We start from the raw sequence: 21,696 nt of genomic DNA, 5'->3' as shown, positions 1-21,696 counted from the left end.
GAATAGATGAATAATTGTTAGGTGCCGAAAGCGACATTGAAGAGGTGGGCTTTCAGCAAAGATTTGAAGATGGGCAGGGAAGGGGCTTGGCGTATGGGCTCAGGGAGTTTATTCCAAGCATAGGGTGAGGCGAGGCAGAAAGGGCGGAGCCTGGAGTTGGCGGTGGTGGCCTCCTCTCCAGCACACCGATCAGGTCAGGACCTCATCAGGGGCACTGCAGTAGACTTCTGCAGGGAAGTGCTGCCAAGGTAAAAAAAGAAAAGCAGGTTTCTGTGTAATGTTGGATTGATGGTGGGTTTCTGAAGGGGTGTGGGCTCTGCACTGGCCATGTTATAAAATTTGTTGTTGTTTTTTTAAATTTATGTTGGTGGGCTTCTGGGTGGGGGTGGGCTCTGCAGTGCCCAAGTTAAAAAAAAAGTTTTATGTAAGATAAATGTTCAATGCTGGTGTACTTCTGGGTGGAGATGGGGGATTGGGTAGGGCAGGGTTGATGCCAGACAATGGAGAAAGTGAGGGGGAGGGGAGGGCTGATGCTGGACTACATGTAGTGGTGGTGGGTAGGGAAGGGAAGGGCTGATGCTGGGCTATAGGGAGTGAAGGGGGGAGGGGAGCGATGGGGGGGGGGGTTGGGGACCTGGGCCACAGAGAGGGATGGGGGTAAGGACAGGAAGGGTTGATGTCAGGTTACAGGACAATTTCAAATTTTGGTCCTTTATTCTGTAATTGACAAGGGTTTGTCTGTGTTCTTCCTGTTACCAAGGTGAGAGATTCTTCTAGCGTGTGGTTAGTGTAGGGATCTATATCAGTCTGAATTGTCTGGCTTTTCCAACAGGACACATATTACTGTTGTGTATATCCACTGATTCCTTTTTAAAGGTATTGCTATTGGTATTTGTATGTTTAGAATTGGTGGTGTTAAGCTTTGCATCATAGGCTCTGAAAAGCTTCTTCGCAGGATTTAGTGTAACTTCACAAAGGGAGTCTTTTACTAATGAATAGTGCATGTTTTGTGCTGCAGGACCCATAGGAATAAAATTAGGCCTAAGGCAAATAACATGAGCTAATTGTTAGTAAAAGGTCTCCAAAGTATCTGGCAGTGAAGGGATTTTGTGTTCCTATTATTGAGGTGCTACCACAATTTGAATACATTTTTTCTATGGAAAGATGTAAAATGAAACATTCTAGTTATGTTGTGTATGCTACAGATTCCACAGTAGGTGGCAAAAAATCTTGATGTTGACAGTGTGAAGGTATGTGGTTTATGTTGATACAAGACAGCTGTTGGGCAGACTGTTTACTTAAAAATCCATCATCAAGTGTACTCTAAGGCATTATTTAGCAGTATCCCAAAAAGCAGTACTCATACTGATTGACTGATTGCCTGGACCCTGCCCAGAACAGGATCATACCTGGTCCTTTATTTTCAACTGTAAGAGACCAAGGAAAAGAAATCCTCACACACAGCACCAATAATATATATATATATATATATATATATATATAATGACAGTGAGTTCAACCAGAACTGTCTCAAAATCTCTGCATTAAGTCATAAATTAACTGGTTACATCACAAACCATGGGACACAAACTTTGAAAAATCATTGGCTAGATCGTATTCTGTTTACATCTGCAAGCTCAGGGAATTCAGGGTACTTCCTAAAACTGCTAGCGGCTCCGGTAAAAATCTAACATTTATAGAAATGTGGAACTATCTTAATTTATTCCATGCATCATCTGTATGCTCAGTCATCTGCATGCATCACATTCACTTCCCTGTTCTCTTCCAAACATGTTTATGTCTAATAAAAGTTTCCTGCACACGTGTGGTAAAGACAGCATTTAGTCATTTTCCATCTTATTTACTATACCAACATTTAACCTCTACTATTCCTCTCTATGAATCGGGGGGGGGGGGGGGTTATTTTTAAATATAAACTTAATATCATCAATACCTCTATACATAGCCCCCAATATTCAGCGCTATTTAACCAGTTAACCACAAATATTCAGGAAGAGATAACCGGTTATCTCTGCTGAATATTCAGTTATTGCATAGCGGCTAACCGGCTATATCACACAATATAGCCTATTAGTGCCGATATTCAGCACTGGGTTTAACAGTTAAATAGTATTTAATAAATAGCAGCCCTATCTTTTACTGCTAGGAACTTAACTGATTAGCGCTGAATATCATTGTAACCAGTTAAGTTCCAGCGGCCAAAAATTAAACTGAAAAATTAAGCTGGATATAGTGCGGCATTGAATTTCCCAGTTCAGCGCCGGCAGCAGGCTTTAACCAAGCTGCCCACCCGAAATGTCAGGTCTGGCTACGCCTCTGCCAGGGGCGTAGCCACGGGTGGGCCTGGACGGGCCCAGGCCCAGCCACTTTTGCTCCAGGCTCGCCCAGCCTCTTCTGCCCGCTCTCCCCGTCCACGTGGAAAACAGGAAGTTGCAGAGTAGGTGGGACGCGCCTGAGAAGAGGCTCCAACGACGCGCGCCGGCAAAAGGCTGGCTACGGGAATCGCCGGTGCTGGAGGGAGAACGGCGCTTCAGGTCAGTAAAAATGACCAGAACTGACCATGTGCAGGGGGCTGTCGTGGGGGGGGGGGGGGGGGGGTTAGAGGGTGGAGAGGAAATGTGAGGCCCGTGCTCACCCAGTCCACCTCCAGGCCTGTCTAAAAATTAAACTCTGGCTACGCTACTGGGAAAGACAGACTGGATGGGCCATTCAGCCCTTATCTGCTGTCATGATTCTATGTTTCTATTAGCACATGACCATTAATTTAAATCAAAAAGAGAAAAAAAAAGAAGGAATAACAGTCATTTTTATGGCTGGGGTAAAAATGGCCTTACTGCATGGGAAAGACCAGCATAAAGACACACTAAGACCACTTTTTACTATAGCTTAGTAAAAGAACCCCTATATTATCACCCAGAAAGTCATCCTGATCACTAGCTTTAGCTATAGACTCTCTAGCCCATATTAAGAGAGAATCCTCAGGAATTGAAGGTTTTCCAGGTAATAGCATCACTCCTGAAAGGTCATTATATACTATGTTGATGAAATTCTGTCCTAGCATTTCTGAAACAACTCTGATGAACATTCTTTAAACTTATGGCAAGGTTTGGAAATGTAAACTTAGAATCGTTTCATTCTCCCTTACCTTAAAGTTATGGGAAAGGCAGATAATCGAATATTACCAAATAAATAAATATTTCCAAACCTGAGATCTTTCAAGTCGGATCCTATGTAAGTACTGTTCAGTGGTAACCCCAAGCTATTTGCTGAACTGAGACACGCTTTAAATTCAATGATCTCAATAAACATGTGTTCCCATTAATGAGAAATCGAAACACATCTGACAGTCAGCCAGCCACAACCTGGGCTGGAACAATTTGTCATTTCCTTAATTATACCAGCACCGGTTGCACATATAACCTCCTCCAATCTACCTAAAATGTGTGAGACACCCAGTACTACATATTCACTTTTAATAGGAACAATATATGCTTTGTATTAAGCAGAGCTGGATTTAAAATGGAAGTGCCCACAGGCTCTTCAGCTTGGAGAAAAGAGGCTGAAGGGAGATATGATAGAGATCTATAAAATAATGACTGGAGTAGAATGGGTAGACGTGAATCATTTGTTTACTCTTTCCAAAAATACAACTAGGGGGCGTGTGATTAAGCTACAAAGCAGTAAATTTAATACGAATCGGAGAAACTTTTTCTTTACTCAACTCTGGAATTAAACTCTGGAATTCATTGCCAGAGAATGTGGTAAAGACGGTTAGCTTAGCAGGCTTTAAAAAAGGTCTGGCCGGCTTCCTAAAGGAACAGTCCATAGACTATTATTAAATTGACTTGGGGAAAATCCACTGCTATTTCTGGGATAAGCAGCATAAAATGTATTGAACTTTTTCGGGATCTTGCCAGGTACTTGTGACCTGGATTGGTCACTGTTGGAAACAGGATGCTGGGCTTGATGGACCTTTGGTCTGTCCCAGTATGGCAATACTTATGTAATGTGGGGGTTCTCCCCCAGAAACAAATGTAGGGTGGGGGTGTTCCATCCCAGAGGTTATCATGGGTAAAAGGAGACCCTCTGCCCAACACCCCTCGCATCCTCCTCTCTCTCAGTTACATTACCATACCTCAGAGTTGTGGTACCACTTGATTTTTTTTTTTAATAGCAGTGCCAGGTCCACAGCTGCAACAACTCCAGCTAGATAAATCAGTGCAGGGTCTGCAAGTTCTGATGTACTGACAGGCCTTGTGGCATCTCCCGGTCCCTCATCTAGAGTTGCCAACTAGATCCAGATTCGCCCAACAGGGTTGGATCCAGTCTTGTGCTTACCCCATTGCATACAAGACTTGTGATTCTAATTTCCCCATTGGAGTCCCTACAAAAAGCTACAAGTCTCTGCATGCTTTGGGGTAAGCCCGGGGCAGGATCAACCCTGTCGGACGAATCTGGGTCTAGTTGTCAATCCTACCCCCTCCCCTCCTTGCGGGGGTTCCCATGGAAATCGAAAGCCCATTTGGAGGAAGGGGCAAGGCTGTCTAAATCCATGCTTGGTATTAAATGATCCATTTTATGGTAAGTCAAAGATCTTGGTGATATGCCTAGCCAAACTTTGCTTTACATTGCTGGGCAATGTGTACTTTCTGTGCATGCAGAATTACAGACATCTCTGCATGTTCTGCGAGACTATAGGAGTCTACAACTGGGCAGATGTTGATCCCAGGCTCACATTCATTCCAACCTCTCAACCAAGTAGCTAATCATAATTTAGCCCATACTGCTAAGGTCTGTGGGTACCTGCAGTTACTTAGGAGAGCACCCCTTCTTATCACCTATCTGCCATGGGCACAGACTGTTATTATGTCATTCATGATCATGTATCCACTGAACTGTGGAATGCAAATAAAATTACAAAGACTACATTAGCATTCATGTTGGAGTGCAGGTACACCAAATCCAGTTCATAAAAGTGCCACTTCGTGCCATTCGCATAATGGATGAAGTTGACCTGTATGGCATTTTTCAGCTACTACAAAGATGGGTCATGATGCTGCAAATATTTCTACCTTTTTCAATGAGAGGTCAGAGATCATGTTTCGTAGATCAAATTCCATGACCTTCTGACATCTGGAAAGGAATGCAGCCAACATGGTCTTTGCAGTGATACCTTGCTTACAAAAGGCAATAAACTACTTTTGGAGAAGTAGCCGAGGAACACTCACAAGCCTGCTCATTAGATACTACCTTAGTAGAGGATTAACAACAACAACAAAAAAGTTTCGCATCCAAAGACTCTTGTCTTCCTTCTTGTATATCATTTCAGACAGAGGGACGTGCAAGATCCCTCACTTACTTCATACTTACCCCCTTCCCTTCTCACATCTAACAATGGGCATGCCTGTTTATTTTTATTTACAAACTAGTAACGAAGGCCCGTTTCAAATAGCAATGAAACGGGCGCTAGCAAGGCTCCCCTCCGTCCCTTTGTGTCTCCGTGTATCGCCAGCCCCCCTGCAGCCTCCGTGCGAATGTGCTGTGACCCTGGCCCTTTTGGCACGCCCCCCAGCGTCCGTGACCGTTCTCTTCCCCCTGATGTGTGTGTTGCCAGTGCACCCCCTTCCACCCCCACCGATGTCGTCGCTGCCGGCACTCCCCCCTCTCCGAAGGCTCCCCCACCCCACTGACCTGCCGAAACAGAAGATTTTAGCGTCATGTGAATGCCCCTGCAGTAGGAACCGATAGAGTAACGTGTGCCCCGCCCTCGACGTCATCGCGTTTTGACGCGAGGGCGGAGCAGAGCTACAGTGCAGTACAACGTTGGAGCTGAGAATGTGCTCCGCCCTCAACGTCATAACGTTTGACACGAGGGCGGGGCCCACAGACTGTGATTTTGTGTGGCTTCAGAGCTTCGAACTTACGAACCTGGCTTCAGTGACGTCAGTGCAAATAGAACGTTGAGGGTGAGTTTTATATATATAGATAAACCTTGTGGTAGAGGGTTGTCAGATTTGTTTGGTCTGGAGGTCTTTTTTTCGTTTTTGAGGGGGAGGAGCATGGTGATTTCTTCCAGCTTCTTTGGGCTTCCAGCTCAGTCAGAACTAGGGCTGAAATCTAGCATCATGCACCTTCATATTGTATAATTTATTTTATACTATAATCCCCTCCCAACCCACCTACACAGTCAGTTCCTCAGCTGGCAGCCATGCACCAGGGCTTTTACCAGAGCTCTGCAATCATGGACTCTACATATGGCCACTAGGTGTCTCCATTGTGTAATGACTGGGATGCCTTCCACCCAGACTAGTGAATGTTGTCCGCAGCAGCCTCAACCCTGAATGACCCCAGGCGTGTGGAAGACCTGGTTTGGGAATTGAATCCAGGCCCTCATACAATACCTGAATGTAACTCACCTTCAACTACTATTTAAAAAAAAATCTGAGTTAAATTCAAATCCAAAATCTAAATCCACACTGCTACTGAAAAACCAGAAGACTGGCTACAGATTGTGGATCTTCTTAAATCCCTGAAAGAGGTCTGTGTCTGAAAGGAATATATTTCTCTACATAAACTATCAAAGTACTCCTCAGAGCAAGCGAAGCAGGATGGGATTCATATCCATGTATCAAAACATGAGACCACAAGAGCCACCTTAGAACACCTAAATCATTCACAAAGAGTGCAGAGAGGGTAAACGTCTGGTTTCAAACTAATACCTAGAAAGGAAGAAAGAAGGTCGAAGGGAACGACCATTTAAAGCACAGGGTCAAAAGAGAGAAATACAAATTCTCAGGGTCAGAAACATAGGCCCACTAACAGAGGAGGTCAAGAAAAGAGAGAGAAAGAAAAAAGTGAGTGAGACAACACATACACACTCACACAGGAAACAGACTAAGGTATTCATTTTCAATTCACATAGACTTACATTATGTGACTTTTTAAGTCTATGTGCTTTGAAAATACGCCTCTAAACTTGACAAGAAAGATGGAGACTCACTCAAACAGAAAATCAGACTCAAAGAAACAAACATAGAGTGACCAATATTAATGTATTTAAAAATAATGATATCCTGCTTTTCTATTCATTCACACAGAATAAGAATGAGACACATGGGTCAAGGAGAGAGATCACCTCAGGCAAGATACTCAGAGAGAGAGGCAGGAGAAAGAGTGACACTCAGTCCCTCACTGCTATATTAGCCCTATGACTGACCCCTTTCTCAAACACATAGTCATATAGTTTAAGTAATACGAGCAGAGAAGAGAAATAAAGCCAGTTCCCACATTCTACTGATGTTCTGTATTTATCTCTTGTCAAGTTACATGTCTGGCTCTGAGGCAAGTTGTAACATTGTGCTGTTATTTCAGCCTCCCTGAGGAGTTTCCACTCATTCTTTAGTGGGTAGGAAGGCTGCAGGCTCCTCTCTCTCTCTCTGTTACTGCACCACCAGGCTTCTTCCTGTGTGTGTTTGGGGGGGGGGGGGGGGGGGCATATTTCTTTCCTGCACTGCTCTTTGTCCTCCTACAGTTCTTTACAGGGGTATGAAACAGAGAAATAGTCCTCATAAAGCACACCCCTACTGCTCCAGAACAGCAGCTTTCTGTGCTGTGTGAGGACTCTCAGCCTCCCCCAGCCCCTTTCTCTCCAGCTCAGCAGGTGTGCTGGCATTCCTGGCCTGCGCCAATGAGGGCGCAAGATCTGGGGGGTGGGGGAGTATCGGAGCTACCATGGAGCCCTCATCAGGCAGAGAAAGAATGCAGCACTCAAGAAAACCTGGAGCCTTTTTTTTCTTTTTTACCCGAAATAAAACAGGAGATTAAAAATAAAACAGACAAAAGGTGTCCCATGGGGAGCCTGAGAATGTGCTGCCTCCCCCTGAAAGTAAAACATTAACATATCAGTACAAAGAACACATCACTGCAGCTAGCTCCTGCACATGTGGAGGGGAATACTGAAGGATGAAAGAGAGGGAGAGGGCCAGGAAAGGAGGAGAGAGGGGTGAAAAGGAGGAAGAGAAAGAGAACCCGGGTGAAGGGACAAGAGGCAGAATGAGAAGGCTATGGAGAGATCCAGGCATAGAGACATCTGTCAGTAACACCTGAGACAACATTCCCTCAGTTCTAGCATAAGTTATGTCTCCAGGGCCAGGCCTTCTCTCTGCCTGTCCCCTTGAAGAGGGCACAGTCTCTCTGCTAAGCACAACCTGCCAGCTCAACACCTCCCCTTTCCTGGAGCTAGGGAAGAACAGCTGGAAGATAAGATAAGAAAAGTATTCAACAGACTTAAAATCAAAATAAGCTCTTTCACACAGGAACTGATGAGAATGGAGCAGGGCTGCTATCAGACAGTTTAAACACAGCACTTATGCAAATATATTACAGGAAGGAGTTTACAGTCTATTTTAGTTCCTAAGACTATTCAAATAACCCATTTACAGCACTGGGCATATATGCGTCTACTCAGCATGCTCTGCCCAACAAACACTGTACTGTGTCCATGTAGCATGCCATGTGAGAGTTACTATACACAAAACCATCTCACAACCCAAACCCATTCAAACCCCTGACCCCACACTGCACCATGTCCAAAAATCCATACTGACCCCCCACCCCACACTGCATCACACCCATAAACCCATACAGACCCCTGACCCCACACTGTACCATATCCAAAAATCCATACTGACCCCCCCCCACATTGCATCACACTTACACTCCCATACTGACTCCTGACCCCATACTGCATCACACCCATAAACCCATACAGACCCCTGACCCCACACTGCACCATGTCCAAAAATCCATACTGACCCTCCACCCCACACTGTACCATGTCCAAAAATCCATACTGACCTCCACCCCACACTGCATCATACTTACACTCCCATACTGACCCCTGACCCCACACTGCACCATGTCGAAAAATCCATACTGACCTCTGATCCCAAACTACACCACATCCAAAAATCATACTGACCCCAATTCCATATTGCACCATGCCCACAAGCCCCTACTGACCCCTACCTCACACTGCATCACACTTACACTCCCATACTGACCCCTGACCCCACACTGCATCACACCCATAAACCAATACAGACCCCTGACCCCACACTGCACCATGTCCAAAAGTCCATACTGACCCTCCACCCCACACTGCATCACACTTATGCCCCCATACTGACCCGACCCCACACTGCATCACACCCATAAACCCATACAGACCCCTGACCCCACACTGCACCATGTCCACAAATCCATACTGACCCTCCACCCCACACTACACCACACCCATAAACCCATACAGACACCTGACCCCACACTGTACCATGTCCAAAAATCCATACTGACCCCCCACCCCACAGTGCATCACACTTACACTCCCATACTGACCCCTGACCCCACACTGCACCATGTCGAAAAATCCATACTGACCTCTGATCCCAAACTACACCACATCCAAAAATCATACTGACCCTAATTCCATATTGCACCATGCCCACAAGCCCCTACTGACCCCTACCTCACACTGCATCACACCCATAAACCTATACAGACCCCTAACCCCACACTGCACCATGTCCAAAAATCCATACTGACCCTCCACCCCACACTGCATCACACACTCCCATACTGATCCCTGACCCCACACCCATAAACCCATACAGACCTCTGACCCCACACTGCACCATGTCCAAAAATCCATACTGACCCTCCACCCCACACTGCACCACACCCATAAACCCATACAGACCCCTGACCCCCACACTGCACCATGTCCAAAAATCCATACTGACCCCCCACCCCCCACTGCATCACACTTACACTCCCATACTGACCCCTGACCCCACACCGCACCCACAGTTTAGCCTGCCTCCCCCCAGACGCTGACCCCCCCGCCTCTTTTGACCCCCCACCTGCCGCTGCCAACCTCCGCCACTTTCGACCCCCCCTCCTGCTGCCAACCCTCCCCTGCCAATTTCAATCCCCCCTCCCGCCGCTGCCTGGTACCTTTGCTGGCAGGGGTCCCCAATCCCCGCCAGCCGAAGTCTCACCAGTCTCCGGCGCCTTCGCTGATCTGTTTCTGTGAGTCCTGACGGACGTCAGGAGTCAGGACTCATAGAAATTGATCAGCGAAGGTGCCGGTGATGAACGTTGAAGACTTCAGCGGCAGCGGTAGGGGGGATCGAAAGTGGTGGGGTTCGTTGGCAGGGGGTTGGAAAGTAGAGGGGGCCAGGGCTAAATCTGTGAGGGCCCAACCCCCCGTGGCCCCACCTAGCTACGCCCCTGTTGGCTACTAGGGAGCTTGATGGCAGGGGCAGGTGGTGATTTGTTTGGCCCTACAAACATAAAGGTATCCTGCTGCCCCCCCCCCCCCCCCGTATGATATCATACTACCCTCACACTTCACAGCATCATACTATCAGGGCACCCATAAAGCATACCATGTCATGCCATGTATCACACACATCTATGCCATGTGCCATACTGTGCCATGGGGTGTTAGCTGGAGTGGCTCACAAGCCCCCCCCCCCCCCCCCCTCCTAATATTATATCACCACGGTCCCTTAGTAACTCCATATAATCAAGAAATGATCCCATTTATCATGAAAGTGTTCCTGGCTGGTTCCTGCAGAGCTGTGCCCTGTGGATTCTACAAACATCCTTATCAACCAACATTAAAACAGCTCTTCTTTAAAATTAAATTTCCTTCTTGTTAGCTTCAAATTACTAGTGTGGTCTTTTCCACATTCCCCAGTGTAAACACACTGTCTGACTGGTCCACAAACTGACCTTTCCAGGCAATAAACAACAATCTCCTCTCCTTACCCTTAATCATGTTTAAACAACGACTTTCCAGCTAAGTCTGGCTGTTCAGAGCCTGAATCTTTCATGTAAATAGCTTTGTTTATAAGTTGTTTAGTTTAACGATTTCAGAAACCGTTCATACAAAACAGTCTGATTCTGACAAAGAAGCTGGGAGCTGCCCAGGCAGATGCTACAGGAACCAATATAAAGCCCAGTCAGGCCCCCAAATGAAGTCTGCAAAGCAGTATGTGCAGTCTACAAGGGGATCATGCACAGGGTGTCACTTCTGCATCCCAGTATCAAACCCTGCTGGTGCCATTTCCAGTGCAGCTGTCACAGGATAGAGCATTGGCTTCTCTTTCCTAAATCTGTTCTTAGTTTGGTCTCAAAACTTTTCTTTTTCATCTCCATCCAAGCTAATTGCACATTTGGAGAGACTGAGAACTGTTCTGTGACTTGGCAGTGTCACAAGGAGATGGTGGAGAGGGAGCACGGCAGAGTGAAGCTCCTGGGGACTGTAAAATTGCAGAGCTCTTGAAGAAAGCAGAAAACCATGTACCATCTCCCCCCCCTCCCCAACCTCAGCCCCATACCCTTGTCTCTGGTCTGTTCTGCTCTTCCAAACCACAATCAGCCTGTCCTGAAATCACAGATTCCGCAAAGACATTAATGCTCCTGGCAGATCTTTTCTATAGACATTCAGGCACAATTTCTCTTGGCCCACAAGGTTCTCCTTTACAGCTGTCCCTCCTCCCAGGGGCTTATCTGAGGTTCGGCGGTAGGGGGGGCAGGGGCTAGAGTGAGGGGGCACATTATAGCCCCCCTGGCCGCCGCCGCCCACCCCTACCACCGTCAACCCGCCCCCTACCGCCGTTAACCCTCCCTCCCTCCCCCGCCTACCGCCGTCACCTACCCCCGAGGTCCGCTTCCTCCTGCCAGCTTTTTAAAATATTGCTTCAGCTGGCGGGGGACCCCAACCCCCCGCCAGCCCAGCCGCGGTCTTCTTTAACTTCTTCATCTTCGTCGTGCTGTGAAAGCTGCATGCATTCTTAGTTCCAGTTGGACGGAGTCTGACGTCGCAGTCACTTAACCTTCCATTGTCCCAGGTATTATTTATTTATTATTTATTGCATTTGTATCCCACAAATAAGTACCTGTATATAATATGTAAACCGCTTTGAATGTAGTTGAAAAAACCACAGAAAGGCAGTATATAAGTCCCATTCCCTTTCCCTTTCCTCATACGAGAGGAGTTCCATCCCCTTTATCATTTTGGTCCCTTTTTTTGAACCTTTTCTAATTACATTATATCTTTTTTGAGATACGGTGACCAGAACCAAACACAATAGTCAGGGTGAGGTCATACCATACAGAGGCATTATAGTATTTTTGGTCTTATTCACCATTCCTTTCCTAATAATTCCTAGTATCCTGTTTGCTTTTTTGGCTGCCACTGCACACTGAGCCAAAGATTTCAGTGTATTATCTACGACACCTAGATAATTTTCTTGAGTGCTAACCCCCCAAGGTGAACCCTAGCATCAGGTAACTATGATTCGGATTATTCTTTCCAATGTGCATTACCTTGCATTTGTCCACATTAAAATTAATCTGCCATTTGGATGTCCAGTTTCCTAAGGTCTTCCTGCAATATTTCACTGCCCGCTTGTGTTTTAACAACCTTGAATAGTTTTGTGTCATCTGCAAATGTAATCACCTCACGCGTCATTCCGATTTCCATATCATTTATAACTATGTTAAATAGCGCCGGTCCCAGTACTGATCCCTGTGGCACTCCACTGTTCACCCTCCTCCATTGAGAGAAATGACCATTTAACACTACCCTCTGTTTTCTGTCCAATAACCAATTCATAATCCACACCAAAACCTTGCCTCCTATCCTATGACTCTTTAATTTTCTCAGGAGTCTCACATGAGGAACTTTATCTGAAACTCTAGATATACTACATCAACCGGCTCACCTTTAGCCACATGTTTATTCATGCTTTCAAAGAAATGAAGCAAATTGGTGAGGCAAGACTTCCCTTGGCTAAACCCATGCAGACTCTGTCCCATTAAACCATGTTTGTCTATGTGTTCTGAAATGTTATTCTTTATAATATTTTCCACTATTTTGCCCGGCACTGATGTCAGGCTTACCAGTCTGTAATTTCCCACATCACTCCTCAAACACAGGTCTTTCCAAAGATATGACCACATACTCACATTCAGGACCTATCAGAAGAGGGGGGGGGGGGGGGCGGGGGACAGACCTCAACCAGAAAACAGACCTCCATTTGGAAAAAGATTTTATTTGTTTAATATGTTTTGTTACTGATACAAAATGAATTGGGTTATTGGATTTTTCCTTAATTATAAACAAGTTTGCACGCTATTACTGCTAAATCTCTGCTGCTATATCATTTTTTTCTTTTTAATTATGAGTTCCAGGACTCTGAAGCCTCCGTGATTTCAGAAAAGCTCTGCTCACATTCAGAAGGAAATGAAACTAAGTAACCAAATTTAGGCATCGGCAACATAGCAATAGGCATAGGAATGTTACTCCGCTGCTAGGCTGCAGTCTGGCCCTGAGGTCACCACATCATTGTCCTGTACAATGGGAAAGGGAACTTGATATACCACCTTTCTGAGGTTTTTGCAACTACATTCAAAGTGGTTTACATATATTCAGGTACTTATTTTGTACCAGGGGCAATGGAGGGTTAAGTGACTTGCCCAGAGTCACAAGGAGCTGCAGTGGGAATTGAACTCAGTTCCCCAGGATCAAAGTCAACTGCAGTAACCACTAGGCTACTCCTCCAATAGCAACATTCCATGTAGAAGCCTGCCCTTGCAGATCAGCAATGCAGCTGCGCAGGCTTCTGTTTCTGTGAGTCTGACATCCGACTCACAGAAACAGAAGCCTGCGCGGCTGCATTGCTGATCTGCAAGGGCAGGCTTCTACATGGAATGTTGCTAGTGCAATAACAACATTCCATGTAGAATCTCAAATAGGGAAAGGGAAATGGGACTTGATTTACTGCCTTTCTGAAGTTTTTGCAACTACATTCAAAGCGGTTTACATATATTCAGGTACTTATTTTGTACCAGGGACAATGGAGGGTTAAGTGACTTGCCCAGAGTCACAAGGAGATGCAGTGGGACTTGAACTCAGTTCCCCAGGATCAAAGTCCGCTGCACTAACCACTAGGCTACTCCTCCACTCCAGTCCTGAGGGGCCTAAGAGTCTTGCTACACTGACAAGTCCTGTTGGGCCGTACTCCCTCCACTTTTCTAACAGGAATCCCCTGCCAGGGGAGAAGGTGGGCTTGCAAGTTCAGCACTGAATTTTGAAACAAGATTTACTACTGCTGCTGCTGAATAACCCATCGCCCATACAGGACAAACAGCAAACATGAGACAGGATGCCCAGGAAGGAGGAGGATCTGGACCGTCAGAGGCAATGGAGGAAGGGGGTTGGGAAAGCAGAGGACCTGTTCCCCACTCCTTACCCAAGGGTATCCCCAATAACCCTCCTGCTGCCTCCACTGGCCCTGGGTTCAAGAGTGGAGGGAATGGAAATGGGATTCCTCAAAGTAGTGGCTGACAAAAATGACATCACTTGTCTGAACTTGAATAAACTTATATTTTACTTTAAATTAGCAGGGGATTGTAAAGAGGTTTTATGTTTGTGTGTGGTGATCAAATATATCTTAATATATTTCTCTCAATCATTTTGCTGGGTTTCTGTGTTATTTGTTATTACATTTGTACCCTGTGCTTTCCCACTCATGGCAGGCTCAATGGAGGGCAATGGAGGGTTAAGTGACTTGCCCAGAGTCACAAGGAGCAGCCTGTGCCTGAAGTAGGAATTGAACTCAGTTCCTCAGGACCAAAGTCCACCACCCTAACCATTAGGCCACTTATTAGGATTTATTTACTGCCTTTTTGAAGGAATTCACTCAAGGTATTGTTGTTCAGTCTATCAATCACACACTTGAAAGAGCATATTTATACTGCCTTTTAAGGCTATTTAATAATTATTTTCCTTAAGGAACACTTTTGTTATCCTACCTAACACTGTCCCTTAGGAATCATAATTACAGCAGAAAAACAATTAAACTGTGTTTCACATTTGACGCATGTCCTGCAGCTGTGCAAGTGTGAACATGCATAAGTCTCACTTCTGAATGCTGTCCAGCATCCCTGCAGGTAGAAGTGCAAGCACTGTTTATCCCTACGAGAAATATGTGTACAGAATTGGCGGTGGAGGAAATGAGTACTCCTCAGAGCCATTCTGCCTCTCTTTTCCACAGGCAATTTATGAGTCTTCCAAGAAGGAATTAAACTAAATGTAGCAGGAAGGCTTAAAATAAATGGCTGATACACACATGATTGCTTTTCTGAATACCTGATTGTTGTTAAGCCTTATTGTTTCAGGCAGCACCTTGGTCCAGGTTAGATTCTCAGATAAGCTTTTTTTTTTTGCATGCCAGACCAGCTGGGAGTGGGGATGTTGCACAGGAAGAATTCACAGCCCCTGGGGATGCAGCAGCAGTCATGAACATCTGGTACCTGGATTTAGAGTGCATGATCCAGGGTTCCAAAAGGACCCCTGCTGCACGGATCCTGAGCCTTGGACTGTTAGAGTTGTTCTCTTCATACTAGTCTCAAGGAATCTGGATTTTCAAAAGGCAATTGACAAAGTACCTCAGGAAATTGGAGAGTCATAGGATAGGAGGTAGTGTCCTATTGTGGATTAAAAACTGGTTAAAAGAAAACAGAGAGTAGGGTTAAATGGTCAGTATTCTCAATGCAGAAGGGTAGATAGTGGGGTTTTCCGCAAGGGTCTGTGCTGGGCAGTGGCGTTCCTGGGGGGGCTGGCACCCGGGGCGGATCGCCGATGTGCCCTGCCCCCCAGGTAAAGCGCCCCCCCCACCCCCCGATGCAGCACGGACCCCCCCCCCAGCGAAAGGACACCCCCGCGAAGAAACCCCCCCCCACCCCGCCGGGTGCACGCCGCTGGGGGGGGGTGTGCCGCGCACGCCTGCCCTCCGTTGGACCATGCTTCTTCTCTGCCCCAGAACAGGAACTGTTCCGGGGCAGAGAAGAAGCATGGACCAACGGAGGACAGGCGCGCGCGGCACCCCCCCAGCGGCGTGCACCCGGGGCGGACCACCCCCACCGCCCCCCCTAGGAACGCCACTGGTGCTGGGACTGCTGCTTTTTAACGTATTTATAAATGATCTAGAGATGGGAGTAACTAATGAGGTAATTAAATTTGCTGATGACACAAAGTTATTCAAAGTTGTTAAATCACAAGAGGTTGTGAAAAATTACAAAAGGACCTTACGAGACTGGGAATCCAAATGGCAGATGACGTTTAATGTGAGCAGGTGCAAAGTGATGCATGTGGGAAAGAGGAACCAAAACTATAGTTACGCAATGCAAGGTTCCACATTAGGAGTCACCGACCAGGAAAGGGATCTAGGTGTCATAGTTGATGATACATTGAAACCCTCTGCTCGGTGTGCGGCGGTGGCTAAGAAAGCAAATAGAATGAAGTATTATTAGGAAAGGAATGGAAAACAAAAATAAGAACATTATAATGGTTTTGTATTGCATGGTGCAACCGTACCTCGAATACTGTGTTCAATTCTGGTCACCACATCTCAAAAAATATATAGTGGAATTAGAAAAGGTACCGAGAAGGGCGTCGAAAATGATAAAGCGGATGGTATGACTTCCCTATGAGGAAAGGCTAAAGCAGCTAGGGCTCTTCAGCTTGGAAAAAAGATGGCTGAGGGGAGATATGATAGAGGTCTATAAAATAATGAGTGGAGTGGAACGGGTAGACATGAATCGCTTGTATACTGTTTCGAAAAAAACTAGGACTAGGGGGCACGGAATGAAGCTACAAAGTAGTAAATTTAAAATTAATCTGAGAAAATATTTCTTCACTCAACATGTAATTACACTCTGGAATTCATTCCCAGAGAATGTAGTAAAAGCAATTAGCTTAACAGGGTTTAAAAAAAAAGGTTTGGATGGCTTCCTAAAGGAAAAGTCCAAGAACCATTATTAAAATGACTTGGGGAAAATCCACTACTTATTTCTAGAACAAAATGTATTTTACTGTTTTGGGATCTTGCCAGGTACTTGTGACCTGGATTGGCCATTGTTGGAAACAGGATGCTGGGCTTGATGGACCTTCGGTCTGTCCCGGTATGGAAGTACTTATGTACTTATAAATAGAAAGTCTAAGAGCTAGTCTTGAGGGTGACCCTAACAGAAGGCTGGGCCCACTTACCCCATGATGGCAGACCAGGTAGAATATTCCAGGGGGTAGCACTGACAGCCAGATCGGGGGGGAGGGAGAGAGGAAACAGATCAAAGAAGGAAACGGTTTCCGATTGGCTAAGTTTAAAAGATTCAGGGTCAGGTGACCAGGGATTGGCTAGTGCATGCTGGACAGGCAAGGCTTTTGGGGGTGAGGGGTTGGGATATTTAAGGGCCACCCCTCCGAGGCATGAGGCTTTTTTTGCTCCTCGGAGGTGGCTTTCCCACCCTCTCACCCCTCAGATGCGAAGACTTCTTTGGACCATATAGACGGAGCTTGAGGCCTTTGTTGCAATGGGGGATGAACCATGAGTTTTACTTTTGGTTTGGAAGACCTGGATATGCAGGCATGGAGGCTCATGCCTGTCCCTGGGCCCTTGCTGCCAGGGCAGGGTAAGAGGGGTTGTTATATGATGGCATGCTGAATTTGGCTGCTCAGCTGATAAGGCGAGTAGCTTGGGGGAACTGTGTTTCTCAAAAAGTTATTTTATGTAGCGTGAATTGTTTTATTGCATAACTGTAATAATACACGAAGCTGTGGCCTTTTTGTTACTCCAATTTGGTGTGTTGTGTCTCTTTGCAGGGTGTTATGTTTAGGCTATGGAAGGATGGGGAGAGTGAAGGGGAAGGAGTGGGGAGAGGTATGGACCTTGGGGAAGTGGATACCAGCTCTGTTATATTTTTCTGTAATTTGATTGAACTTGATCTAATTTAATTAATTATGTAACTTTCTGGATCTTTGGAGAAGAGCTGTGTAGAAATCCAAATCCAAGCAAAGACCAGACTAGAAACTATGGGACGAAGGGGGCTATTAAAAAAGTGGGAAAATCCCTAAGGTAGTTGCATACCAAGGCTTTTGGGTCTAGGATCCCAGCAAGGGTTCCAACTGAGCAGGAAGAACAGAAAGGAGGAAATAGACCAGATTAAACAACAACAAAAAAAAGTGAACAAAGACTAGGGAACCAGATATCAACTTCAATTGGATAGTTAATGTTCTTCTAGGTGTAAGATCTTCTGCCCTTTCAGCTCTGTAGCTAATCAGCTGCATTTGCTCCACAGACATTGTGATTATCCCTTGAACCTAATGTCGAGAAAAGCCATATTTTTTGTGCAGCCCATAAAAGCACCAACACATTTCACTGACTACTCAGAGCTCTGACCTGACTTGTGTTCGGCTACTGCAGTGTCAGCCATCCTCCACAGAAACCTACCATCAATCAAGTCCTCCAGCTCCAACTGTGAGGCTTTTTTTTTTTTTTGTGGAGGGATGTGCCCAAAAGATACAGGGGAAAGGAGTGGAGGAATTATTGTTCAAACTGGAATTTTAATGAGCTCCTCATGTGTTATGGATGCCAACCTCCTGTTATAGCCCCACATCATTCTATGGTGATTAAACAGACAAGTTGGTTGCTTCATGTGCTTAAGTTTAAAAATGTAAAAAAAACTTTATATGAGGGTGGATACCCAGACAACCCTGAAGCTTGCGATTACTTCCCCTCGGCTTACTGCCTGATCTGCTTTTGGGAGACATGACCTAGAAGACAGCATTTAAAATAGAAATATCTGGCTCTAAGTGTCCATCTACTGAAGAAGGAAGGTAAGTAAATAAATGAACCTTGCAGAAAGTCTTCAAATGGAGGGGGGGGGGGGGGGGGGAGGGAAGACCTTCCAAACCAAAGCAGCAACACTGAGAAACTTCCAATTAAGGACCAATGGTGAACTGACTCTTTAGGGGCCAGAAAAAAACAGGATATATCTACCCTAGAAAGCTCCATTTCCTTCCCCTGCCCTTTCTCCTCTTCTTCCTAGCTGGTGTCCCCTCCTCCTCCAGTGCCCCCTCCTCTCCCTGTTGATTGATTCTGTATTCCTCTGCCTGTCATATGCTCTATGCCCTCTCCTCTCTCTGTTTCAAGGGCTCCCTCTCGCTACATTTTCGATCACTCTCCCATTCTCCCCAGGTGCTGCCATCTTCTCCCTTTCCCATTCTCTCCCTCTGTCCCATGCACCCCCACTGATGTTCTGTTCCACCTCTCACTGTCCCAGGCTCTCCAGTGGGTATTCTCTTCCCCTCCTCTCTCTGTCCTAGTTTGTGTTCCCTTCCATCCTCTCCCTGGATTTGGATTTTAGATGTATTTGTCACCTTTTCCAGTTCCAAGCTCAAGACAAATAAATGACATATCCAGGCACATGAGCGACTTCTATGCCCAAACTCAAACCCAAAGTAGCTTGCCAAGGTCAGATAGAGTATCAGCGAGAGAAGCCAGATTTGAATCTTGGCTTCCCTGGTTCGCAACTCACTTTTCTAACCACTAAGCTGCTCCTCTACTCCACTTGTCCCCTTCTTCCCCAGTTGGTACCCTATCCTTTTCTTCTCCCTGTCCAGTCCCACCTTCCCATTTGGAGTCATCTTCCCCTTTCTCTATCCCATTCTTCCCCATCAGTGCACTCTCCTCCTCTGACCCATTCTTCCCAGTCCATGCCCTCTTCTCTCCTCATTATCCCATTCTCCCTGTCACTGCGGTCTCTCCCTCAGATTTTGATCTGTTCCTGTTCTTCATAAATTCTTTTAACTGCCCCCCCCCCCTCCATCTCCCGCAGTGGTAAACTAAAATGGAAATCAAATAAATTTACAAATACAGAAATATTGCTTTTCTAAAGAGCTCGACTTTTCTTACAATTCTGTGTGAACATCAATAGTTTTAGCTGTCTCTTGGGATCAAGTATCGAGATTTCCGTGCCAGTCTGGGTTATGAACCTAGAAACAAAGCCCAACAAGCTCTAGGTGATACCCTACAAGCCAACTTTTCAAAAAGCTTGGGGGTACTATACTCGGCCTACAATGATACCTCCCCCCATGAAGGATTGCTCCCAATATCCAGAGTACCTGAATGTGACTCACCTAGAGCTACTACTGAAAAAGGTGTGAGCAAAATCTACATAATAAATAAATAAATAAAATTTTGATGGTGCTCTAGCACCCATAGACTCCACAAAACTGGCACCCACGGGTGATACCTTATCATTGGACCGGCTTAGTACATCGGTGGTTAGCTTTGACAAGTCAATGAAAGGCGCACAGCTCTCCAAAGTTAATCACAAATCTATTAGGTATCACCTACTGCTTCTACTTATCTTTTAGGAAAATAAGAAGTAAAATACTTGAAGAAAACCTGACACAAAGGGGGAATCAACACCTATGCAAAGCTTCAAAGCAGAAAACTTGCAACCAACTCCTGCAGGTAGGGAAGGAAGGTGTTTACTGTGTCTTCCCAGGAGATTAGGCGCTGGAAGTTCAGCGGTGTTCAGGCAGGCTAAAATCAGCTTCGCAAACCAATTTCCAAAAGTTTGGTTTTTTTTCAAGGAATAGTCACAGGTCCTCAGAAACAGGACTGCCAAAGCCTAAAGACTCAAGTTCCTCGTTTAGCAGGGGGGAAGGGAAGCGCGATCGCAAAACTAAGACAAAGGAAAGCCGCGGAGATGCCCAAGGAGGGAGATCTTGGTCGCCCAATGGTCCAGGGGACGGACCTGGCTCCCCCTCTGGATCACGAAAGGGACCCGGGAAGAGCTGCCCCGCCACCCGGGGACAGGACCCAGCAAGATTTGCCCTGGGTCGCCCTCCAGATGGAGTCGGGCACTGCTGTACCCTGTGGTCCCTGCTCAGGCTGCAGCTGTGGCCAGCGGTGCCTCTCTCACTTACTTGTCTGGATGCTGCTCCGCTTTCGGCCGGCTCCTCTCCTCTCCTCTCCCCTCCTGATCTCCTTCTCTTTGTGTCCTGAGAAGAACTAGTTTGAGCTGGTCACATGTGAACAAACCTTTCCACGGGCTGCAGCGTGACGTCACCCCTGCTGACAACAAAAGGTAGTTTTCCCAAACTTTGCAAAACTCGGTCCCGCCCCTCCCCCATTGCAGACTCTGAGTGAGACAAAGCCCGTCCCATTCCCGTCCGTGGTGTGGGGCAAGGAAAAGCGGTGGGGCAACTGGGCTGCTTAAAAAGAGCACGGGGCTGGGCTACTGCCTTGGTGCCTTTAGAGAGAAAAAGTATCAAACAAATGCTCAGATCTCTGCTCAAAAGCCCTTGGGTTTGAGTTGTGCACTACAGCTAAGATTTAGGCACACACTGTGCACATAAGTATGTTCATTCATTCCGCTTAAATTTACAGTTACTGGGATTGTCCCTAGTGGGCTCATAATCGAGGTGGTACATTGTACTTGGGGCAACAGGGTTAAATGACTTGCCCAGAGTCACAGGGAGCTGCAGAGAGAATTGAACCTAGGCCGGCAACCTGCTAGGCTAACCATTAGGCCACTCCTCTGCTTATGCAGTGTGCTGCCTAAGCACTCTTCTGCAAATACCCACTAAACTTTGGAAGGGGGCATATTTATGGACAGAACAGATGGGACAGAAATGGGACTCCCACTTCTGCATAGAATACTGTAAGTTATAAGCATCTTGCTGCATTTACACCAGGTCTATGGTTGGTGTAAATGCAGGCAGCTAAATGTTAGATATTCTATAAAGGAACC

The 21,696-nt window shown here is 46.1% G+C and overlaps 1 protein-coding gene across 2 annotated transcripts in view; it reads right to left on the bottom strand.

Moving 5' to 3' along the window:
- MDK (midkine) overlaps positions 1–21,036 on the bottom strand; it is a 29,629-nt gene extending 8,593 nt beyond the window's left edge. The window contains exon 1 of one of the 2 annotated variants that reach the window (XM_030200858.1): positions 20,870–21,036. The gene's annotated coding sequence lies outside the window, so the exon portion shown is untranslated. The remainder of the gene's footprint in view (positions 1–20,869) is intronic. The other variant, XM_030200860.1, reaches the window with a different exon arrangement.
- Between the last annotated feature and the right edge of the window lie 660 nt (positions 21,037–21,696).

The sequence above is a fragment of the Microcaecilia unicolor genome, chromosome 4 (genome assembly GCF_901765095.1).
Source record: "Microcaecilia unicolor chromosome 4, aMicUni1.1, whole genome shotgun sequence".
NCBI lineage: Eukaryota > Metazoa > Chordata > Amphibia > Gymnophiona > Siphonopidae > Microcaecilia > Microcaecilia unicolor.
The sequence above is the reverse complement of the archived record's forward strand: the minus strand, read 5'-3'. Positions and strand labels throughout refer to the sequence as shown.